The 10,845-nt window shown below is 33.2% G+C and overlaps 1 long non-coding RNA gene across 1 annotated transcript; it reads left to right on the forward strand.

Moving 5' to 3' along the window:
• Nucleotides 1-5,604: 5,604 nt before the first annotated feature.
• On the forward strand, nt 5,605-9,044 carry LOC127158337 (uncharacterized). The gene is made up of 3 exons (XR_007826134.1): nt 5,605-5,758; nt 8,040-8,108; nt 8,190-9,044. It is a non-coding gene; the product is annotated as an uncharacterized LOC127158337 (long non-coding RNA).
• The last annotated feature ends 1,801 nt before the right edge of the window (nt 9,045-10,845 follow it).

The following is a 10,845-nucleotide window of genomic DNA, read 5'->3' on the forward strand; positions in this document are numbered from 1 at the left end:
AAGAGTTCACAAACTTTCAAGCACCACTGCATATTAATGCACTTACAGAGCTGAGCTGCAAATCATAACTTCACACTGATTTGAAATTGACTTATGACAGCTAATGACTTGCAATTCATCAAAATTTAAATGTTACACCACATATCTTATGATCACATATCTTATGAATTTTTACAGTACTACTACTACTAACTTTTATTCCTATCACTGGTTTTATTGTGTGTATTGGCGATTTGGCAATATTATATGTGAACAATCATGGCAATAAAGTACACTGATATTGAGAAAATGTATATACAGTATTTAAAGTCTTTTAAAACCTAAAAAAAGGGAAAAACAGAAAGAAAAAGAAAGAAAGAAAGATATTGAAAATGTAGAAATGTATTGTTTTTTTTTAAATGAAATAATTACACCAGCAGATGGCAACCAATGACTTTCTTTTGAATACGATGAGCCAGCATCTCAGACAGCTTGAGGAAGTTGCAGAAATGAACAGAGCCAGGATATTCATATCTACATATCTAAGCCAGTGTATCTTTAACACAAACTAAAAGAGGTACAGTTTTTCTTCTGTTTAGGATTTCATTAGCTGCAGCACTGTTTGTTTCAGTACCTGAACACAGGGGCGGATCTAGAAAATAATTTTTAGGGTGGCATGGGGTCTATGAGGGGTGGCATCACCAAAGAAAGCCCCCATGCATAGTTTTTGGGGATTTACAGTCTGACATACACAGTTGTGTTCACAAATATTGCATTACCATTAAGTAATCATCTATACTGTTTAAAATGAAAAATAAATAACAACATTTCAATGCCTATCATGGCACCAAGTCAATAAACAATATAAAAAAATACTTCAACACGTTATACAGTAAATGTTTCAGAACTTGTATCACTGAAGAAGACATGCAATTCTATTAAATTACTACCTAGATGGTATAAATCACGTTTTTGTGCAAGTTTAAGATGTTAATGTTGATGATTTAATGTTAATTTCCTAACATTATAAAGAAATATTATAATATCTAAGCACTGAAACTGTATCAGTTTTGGAAACAGTGTTTGATTTTCTGTTATTAACAGAGGTGGGAATGTCTGTAATTACCCAGAACACACTATCAACCATAAAATCTAGCAACACCCCAGCAAGAGCCTAGCAACCACCCAGAATATCCTAACAGCTAACTAGTGTAACGGGTGCTATATTATTAATTTCACTCAAAAGTTCTCTCCTTGTAATTATCAATTTTATTTTATATTCTTTTCATTTTAATCTCTTATATTTGACATTTTATGTTTTCATAGTCATGTTTATTTTCAGTGTCTGGCATATTGTTAAATATGGTACATGGCTCCTTTAAGTGTTGTGTTCCGGTTCTATGGAGTTAGAATTGTTGCATAATTCCAAATAAATACATTATGATCCACAAATAAATGTAAAGCGATTGACAAAAACAAAGCATATTCACAAAATAAATAGAATGAGATCCACAAATAAATCTTAGAGTTCCACAAACATAAATTATATTCACAAGTAAAAAAATTAGAATTGCAAATAAAAAACATACAAATATTTTTTTTATTTTACAAACACAACTTTGCCCTGCATTTATATGTGAATCGCGTACTGTGCATTTGTAGATCGCTGCGCGTATTTGTGGATTTTGAAACATTTCAAGCGTCAAGACGCACACTGATCCACAAATGGATGGACTCCAAATTTCATTAGAGTATACAGTAATATTTGGTCTCCTGACACAAGACTATATCTCTAGGTAGTCATTTCTCAGTTCTGCAAAAATGCAGTAGGCTTCACATAAAAAAAAAGGTTACAAATAAAATTTGACAGTCACGCGTCTGAAGGTGTACAACATGTACTACAGTTTACTGTACATATGGAATAGTGAAATTTCCATCATCTAATATACTGGTACTGTACTATAATTATACTGTATGTGTAAGTATAATTCCCATGTAAATGATTCGTTAATTTCTCTCCTCTCTCCGTTGTTGGATGCAGAGATTCTGATTGGTGTGTCATCAGTTTTGCTACTTTATGTTTAACTTACTTATTGTTAAACTTTTTGAGAAATGTGTCTTTGTTTTTAGCACTGAATAAATGGTTTGGGAATATAAACCAACTAACATACATTGTGTTAACAATCGAGAAAACTGCAATACGACCAGATGCTTACTTAACTCTGTTATTAGTTTCCGTGATCAAGTGTGTTATAATTCAGGAGGCCATATATATCACAAAACTAAATTGTCAAAGGTTCTGTGTATTATTATTATTATTTTTTTTTTTAGTTTTGCAGTAGATGCTATATTTGTCTTTTGTGAAACAGTTTATTATTGAAATTGGTGTAAATGCTTTAAATTTGTGAAATTGTGTTGAGTGATCACAAACATCATTACACACTTTACACACTTTGAAATAAAGAGCCTAGTTCACCCAAAAATGGAAATTAGCCTATGATTTACTCACTCTCAAGGCATCCTAGGTGTATATTAGGGCTGTATGATAAATCACATGTGATTGTCATGCGCATCTCGAAAGTAGAACTTCGACAGGTTCTGTGATTAGTAGTAAATCTCCATCACGTGCATTCAGATGGAGCGGAATTTAATACACAGAGCCTTAGTTCGCTGACAAGCTACGCAATATCGCATTCATAATCGAAAGCGATTCATCTGCGAATATGAACATGATATTGCGTAGCTTGTCAGCGATGTAGGATGTACGCGTGCGTATGCGCCGGTGATTAGTGACAGAGCGAAATGAAACACCAGTAACGAATTAGAAGTACAAAACAAAGATCCATAAAGAAGAATGTCAGAGGATTTCAATATAACCCAAGAGGAGACTGGTTTTCTTTTGCTAAAGTAAGGAAACTTTGCTTCCTTTGCTCCTGTAAACAAACTCGCATTTCGACTAGAATATTTACACCAGCGCATGCACTACACAAACGTCCTACAACATCCACCCGGAAAGGCTTGCACGTATGATAGTTAGTGGCAATGAGAGAAAAGTATTTATAATGTTTTAAATGTGTATAGTTTTCTTACAAAAAATGCACTGATCCACTACAGAATTCACCCCCGGAGCTGTGTGAGGCACATTTTATTATGGATGGATGCGCTTTCTTGCACTCCTTTTGAACTGTTGAACAGAAACACCCGCCCATTGCCATGGAAAGCGTGGAAGAGCCAGAACATTTTTTTAATGTTACTGTGATTGGATTGGTCTGAAAGAATGAAGTCATACACGTAGGATGCCTTGACGGCGAGTAAATCATGGGCTAATTTAAATTTTTGGGTGAACAAACCCTTTAAGATAAAATCATGTAAATGATGGGTGTGATCCATTACTCCATAACAAGAGAGAAAATGCTCTAAATTCTTAGCATATTGTAAAAAAAAAAAAAAGATCTGTAAATTCACATCTATAATGCTGAAAACAATAAAATGTAGTCCATGTAGTCCAAGTAGTCCAACTTGTGTGTAATATTCCAAGACTTCCAAGACAAGGCATGCAGTAATAGTTGACACAAATGATAATTTACACTTTTGCTCTGATTTAAATCATGTATTGTGAAATGTCACTATCACACTATAAATCTCGTCATCTTTCTTTGGTGATCATAATTTAAAGCTTAATTACATTTCCTTGTACTTGATGTTTGCACAGATCATTGTACACTCACTCTGGTCATCAATATGAATCAGTTTGATTATAAATTAACAGCATTAAAAGTTCCTTGTCAATGTATGCTTTTAGAACATTTCCAGTTTTGAAATGAAGAAATTTACACTGTACCTATTTTATTTCTCTACTTAGGATGTGGATGCAGACTTCAGTCAAGCAGTTGTAGACCTGCTCACAGTTCTACCAAAGGACATGCCCTCATTGTGGATGCAATAAAGGCAATCATGGAGGGAAGAATTGTCATGGATGGGTTTTACAGGCCTGTATTTTATTTTTGCTGTTCTGTTTGCATGTCATTCTGAAAATGCTGTATTTTTTAAGTATTCCAGTAGGTCCAAATAATGTTATGACAACAAAGTGTTGTTTAGTCAAGAAGTCTGTAAAGAGTATTCTAAGAACACAGATGTTTTAAAAGCTAATTTTTATTATTGTGATATTCTTAAAGTTTTCTAGATGTTTTTTACAAAAATAAACTGTTGAGAATTTCAAACTTGTGTTAAGTTCATTTCATGCTGGTTGAACTAATAAAAATACGTTCAGTTTACTTAAAGAAAATGTGGAAACCGATTGCACGAAATGTTTTAAGTTCCCATAGCTTAAAATGGCAGATTAAATCCATGTTGAGAATAATTGCATTTAAGATGTTTGCACAACACAAAATAACACTGTTAGTTAAATAGAATTAACAGAGTAATCTTACTATTAAATCTTAAGTAAGATTAGTAAATGTCCTGGAGTATGTTAACTAGAAATGACATTAAACTAACTTGATATTTATTAGTTAATTTACTCTGTAAGAATTTGCTTTCTTTACTTTAAACTGATAATTAAATTAACTTTAGTTTTACCTTTAAGTTTGCTTTAACAAAATAAGGCAATCGGTTTCCAAAGCTTTTTTAAGTAAGCTGAACTTATCAGGATTTACAGTGTACCTTGCAAAATTTGTTCAAAAATAACCAAGATATATTAACCCCTTCTACAATTTGAATGGTGGTGCAATTACTGAAGTTCAGAATAATCATGTGATTTTTGTGATACATATGGTACAATGTCTTGGCCAACCAAATTTTAAATTTGTTCCAATTCTTTCAATTGTTCCATGTGTTTTATTTCCTAAAAGCATGAACACAGGCCATTTCAACATTTCAGATTACAATATATGCATATTATGAAGTAAAATGAATACAATTTCATATATTACTCAAAACACTTCCATTACCACTCTTTTAAAGAAAACATGTCACTCTCTGCCAACTTCCACCACAGGATGAAGCCTTTTCACGTCTTGAACAATACATAGATGGACTAACAAGATATACACACTCAAATAAGACTAATATAAAGTGCATGTGTGCAAAAATTTCTTCTTCGGACAGTAGAAATACATACATTGAAACTTACTATAAAATATACTATAAGAGAACAAGTCTCAGTTAAGGACAATAGTCAATAGACTGTTTACAGCTCTGGTGTGAAAATACAGTGCAAAAATGCTGCAATGTAATAATGAATGACAGCCACTGTCACAGTGACTCAAAGACTTGTATGGTGAGTAATAACAGCATTCCACAGTGACCTGCAAAACTTGTACAGTGAGAAAAGACTGACTTGACTTGTGATGACTATGAACATGAAACACTTTTCTGATCATAAATGCAATTATTTAATAGTAAATATTGCAATATGAATAATAATAAGATGATTTGCTTGACATCTTTTTTTCTTTTTTTCTTTTATAATCTAAGGAACTAAGGGACACATATTCTTACAACAGCTAGACAGGTCAGTATAAACAGCTATGAATGATGATTCATCCTTATGACGCCCTATACTCAATAAAAAGCGTCACAACTGAAACACTCCTCAATCACCATCATCATTTACTGAAGAACAGACACAAATAACTCTCAGCTGTGACAACAGAAATACAACTGATATTTCTGTAAAACAGCATATGAAAATTGAATAAGCATATGATTTCATTGGAAAGGTTACTGGACCTTTCTATTATTGAACACTGATTTTCTGTGTTTCTGGAGGACAGACAAGGTAAGGAATCTAGTTCAGTTCTGTGGACTCTATTGCCTTCATTTACATTTTATATATAGATTACATGGGTCACCAGTTTCACATGAAAAAATATTTAATAATAATTTAAAAGATTTAAAACTCTCTAAAAAAGATAGACACATACATACATACATATAGATAATGAAAGCAAACACAAATCACTAGAATATTGATTCTTCATAATGTTAATTCACCATATTCTCAAAATGAATTTCTGTATAGACATCTAACATAAATAATAAGTCAATCTGGTTAGTAATCCGTGAATCTGGTAATGCTGTATGTGAATCTGTTTAATCCTCCCCTGTTGAGATTTTGAGAGATTTGATGTCTTCTTTTATTTCAGTTGATTTTATCTAAGGCTGTGGCTGGAAGTCACTTATAGTTCTTATTTTTATTTTTAATTTTTTTCAGTTCTTGTTGTTTCTCTTTTCTTTAGTTGATTCTGCTTGTGAACAGGATGTACTCATCACTATTGCTCAATCAGCACTTAATTAATCTCACTTCATTAACTTCAAAAATGTGTTGTAGATATTTTCCAGTTACACTTTATTTTGGGTTCTCACTATTAACTAATTATTAACCACATCTTTTGCCTCAATAAACTGCTAATTTGCTGCTTATTAATAGTTAGTAAGTTTGTAGTTTAGTTACCCTAGCAAAAATTGCCATAATTTATATAAAATACATTTATTTCATACTAAATATACTTAAAATCCATTAACAAATGTATTGACATATCACTTAATATAAATTATAATTAAATTATAATTTTATTATATAAAATATAATAAATATAAAATTATATTTCAACTTTATTCTGAGTATTTCTTTATTGCACAATGCACATTTCTTAATATTAAGAATACATTGTGTTTTAATCAGTATAAATAAGGACTGCATGATCTCTGTATAATATCAGTCTTTAAACACAAGGCATTTAAAGTGTACCTGAGGTGTACTGGCAATAGTTTACTTTATCACAATCAAATATACTTAAGACTTTTTTTTTGTGTTCTTTTTCTGACTTCAGCACTACTATCGCACAATTAAAGTCCATTAAGTCGATTGTTGTTCCAATTAAGCAGACTTTAAGCCAGGAAATACCTATTTAGAATACTAAAAGTGCAACTGCATTACATAAATATGTTATTGTCATGTATCTGTAGTATACTTAGCATGAAATAAACATATTTCAAATACATTTTAGGATAGATCCTAACACAGAATGTTAACACAAGACCTTGAACAGAGTATAAGGGTATATATACACACACTGGATAAGGAGCTAATGAGAGACAGGTGTAGGGTACAAGGGTAACAAGGGTAACTAAGGAAACTAACAGATAACACTGGAAACGAGGAAACTGAAACTAAAACAAAATAAGTTTATGAACAACAAGTACATACAGTGTGCACAAGCTAAGCAGATTGTTCAGTTAGATTGCTGACACTCATTTGGGTTGATAGTGCAGCTGACAGTTTCCTAATGACAGTTTCCTAATGTTAATCACTCAAATCTAGACCATCAACTGGTATGATATACTTGGCCTTGTATTGGCCTCTTAAATTCTAACATATTTGTTGCAGTTTCCTCTTGGGCCTGTTGTTTAAAGTTTACACCCTAGAAGCATAAGCACAAGACATTTCAACATTTTAGATTATTTGAGAGTATAAAATAGTGATGAAGCAGAACTGATAAAATAATTACAAAAATGTCCAAATGCCTTAAAAAATTTAGATTACAACTCTTTCCCCCAGTTTCACCGGCAAGGCTTAAGCCTACATGTACGTCTGAGCTGTTTCAACTGAAAGAAACTTGCACTGATCCTAAAATATATCAGTGCCTTTGTTTTGTCTCAAGATGGACACCAGTAATGTTTTTTTTTTCACATTTATAAAAAAAAATACTTATTATCCTAATTGAACTATGGCCTAATCCTATTTTAGTTTAAGCTCTGTTTGTGAAACCAGGCCCATAGGAAACATTTCACTATCTGTGAAAAACTCCACCACAACTGCTTAAGTGTTACTTTTACACTCCGTAGAGTGACCATATAGATACAGAGCAGTATTAACAGCAGATTTTGCTGTGCAGAATTATTTTCCTCTTAATAAATTGTAGGAGTTGGCATGACTATTGTTTTTACTAAAACAATGTTCCTAATAAAACACTAATCTTGAATTTGATCTGTTTGAATAACTATTTAGAGTACATTACAGAATAAGTATTTTGTGTGTTTGTGTCTGTTGTGTGCAGAGCAGAGCAAAACTGACATAAAATCAGAGCAGCAGACGTTTCTGTTTATCAGATCACAAACCTGTTGATGTGAGTATTTCTTTCTGCTTCTACTGAATGACCTTAATATCTGAATTAAGCAGAATTTAGTTTTTTGTTTTTTCTTACCAGAAGTGTACACATTATTTAAGCCAAAAAATAAGAGAAAATCCTTGAAGACGTTGAAGAAGTAATAACACCAGACTGATTCAAGAGTGCTTCCTTCCTGAACTTTGTTCCTAAATCACACATCATTATGACTTTTTTATCATGTGTACAAAAGCAACTTTCTGAATCTGATGAAAATAGTAAAACCACTCTTGAGAAAGGGGAAACAAACCCACTGGATGTCACTTTTGATCACATAGCTGAAGATTTGTTATCGTTTTTTAATGGAGTTAAGAGCTTACATAAGGCTAAAAAAGTGATTGAAAAAAAATATGAAATTAAAAAGGAGCGTGATGATTGCTGGCCAGCTGATGATATTAAACAAGTTTGGGAGCAAACACAAAGAATGGATAAAAAATCAAGCAGAAGACGATACTGGGCTCATGTTATAATTTTTCAGATGCTAAAAAGATTTATGGTTTATGATAAGTGTAAACAAAATGCAGCACAGGAGGATCATGATGATACAACCAATGATATTAATCAATCTTGTGAAACAACACCAGGAATGAAAGAAAACTCAGATACATCATCTCAAAGCAATGATGAACTGCAGATACAGAGAGTGGGTTTGCATGCACTTCAACACAAACTAACAGAGCAATCCAGTGCAGTATCAGAGAGTCAACTTTCAGCTTTTAGCACAGATGCATTCTGTTATTCTCATTCAAACAGCAATGAATCCATATGTGCTGCATTGTTGAATGAGAGCGAGGATACTTTAGAGAACAACTGTGAGCAGCGAAAAAGAATTGACAAGCATGAGGAGTTGAATGTCACAGATGTGCTGCTCAACCACATGAAAGCCGAATCAGAGAATGAAAGATGGGAAAATGGTCTTTGGTCAGCTGATGATATAAATCAAGCTTGTGGAAAGGCAGGAAGCATGAAAGGAAACTCAGAAGAGAGATCAACTCAAAGCAGTGATGAACTGAAGACAGTGGAAGCTGCTGGAGAAGTTAAGCAACAAACAACAAACAGAAATCAAGGGCAAACAGGTAGTGTCAGTCAGTGCCAAACTAGGACACCATTTCAGCCCACGAGACAGTCCAGTGGGAATGATCCTGGTGCTCCCAATGACCAGTCCGGGATTGATTTCAGTGCAGCATCAGAATCAGAAACAGGAGCAAAGAAGCGTGGTCCCATCTACATACGTATCCCGCTCACAGAAATGTTTGACAAGAACGAAACCTCTGCTCCCCCAAAACCAGGTTCACCTTTTAGTTCTGTATATAAATTAATAGATTGTTCTCCCCAGGCAGAAAAAACTGATAATAAAAAAAGTAACAAAATAATTAAAAAACAATTTTATGTCATGTCATACGACAAAGAGAAAAATAATTCTGAATGGGTGTATGAGATATTGAATGTGAGTACTTTACCTTCATATTATAAGAAACCAACATTTAGAAACTCAGACTCAGACTCAGACACCAACCTAGATACTCCTTCCAACAAACAACCTAACAGCAGTAATCCATTTGAGGGCTATGATCGCGGTCATCTTGCTGCTGCTGCCAATCACACATGGTGTCAGGAAGCCTATAAAAAGACTTTTTTGATGTACAACATAACACCACAGTATAGTAACTTCAACAGAGGCAAGTGGAAGAAGTTAGAAGAATACTGTCGAAAGAAAATAATCAGCGAAACAGTCCGTAATGTGCATGTGTACACTGGACCACTTTACCTGAAAGAAACAGAAAATGTGGGAGAGAAAGTAGTGCCATCTCACTTCTTTAAGGTGGTAATTGTGGAGAAAGTGGGTGAAGACATAGAGCTAGAATGCTATACGTTGCCCAATGAGAAATCAGAATCTGTAAAAAATGACAAGAAGAAACAAACCAAAGACAATAAAAACTGTGACACAGACACAAAAGATAATTGGTTAAAACCCTATAAGGTAAACATTACAAAAATTGAGGAAATGTCTGGCCTGAAGTTTACAGAAAGCTGTCCTGAATTGACAAAGGAGGACTACACAAGGACGGCGACATGGATGGGAAACAAAGGGAAAAAAAGTGTTACAATAGATGTCACAATAAGCTCCTGTAAGAAAAATGATGAGGATCCCCAAGGTTTTAATGAAGAATAACTTACATTGCAACATAGCAGTGACAAAGTACTTTGGATTCAGCGGAGTCAGAATGGACCCCGAACATCCTAAACGCAAACCTTTTATACTGTTACAGTTTACTACCCTTAATGTAAATGAAGTTGGTCCTGTCGTAACAGCTGTGATCTGTATGTTAATGAACCTTTTGAGCTTAAATGCTACAAATAAGATATGTAGACAAACTTATGTTTATGTATTTCTTTCTTTCTTTATTAAACTTCTTTATTATTTTTTTTTCATATATAAACTTAAAGCAAACAGCACAGGGAAGCAGCGCATCACTGTGTAAAAGCTAAAAAGCATCCAGTGTGAAAGCATTATGAAGTGTTCTTGAGGAAATGCAATTAATTTTTTATAATTATATATATATATATATGTTTTTTGTTATACTTAAATCACATTCTTCAACTTTGTGTTTAAAGTTCTGATGAGTTTTTTTTTATCATTTTGTGGAAAAACAATATCATTTTGTGAGTGTTTTTATTCAGTGAGTCAGTGAGTTCA

This window comes from Labeo rohita, unplaced genomic scaffold, assembly GCF_022985175.1.
Source record: "Labeo rohita strain BAU-BD-2019 unplaced genomic scaffold, IGBB_LRoh.1.0 scaffold_1461, whole genome shotgun sequence".
Lineage (NCBI taxonomy): Eukaryota > Metazoa > Chordata > Actinopteri > Cypriniformes > Cyprinidae > Labeo > Labeo rohita.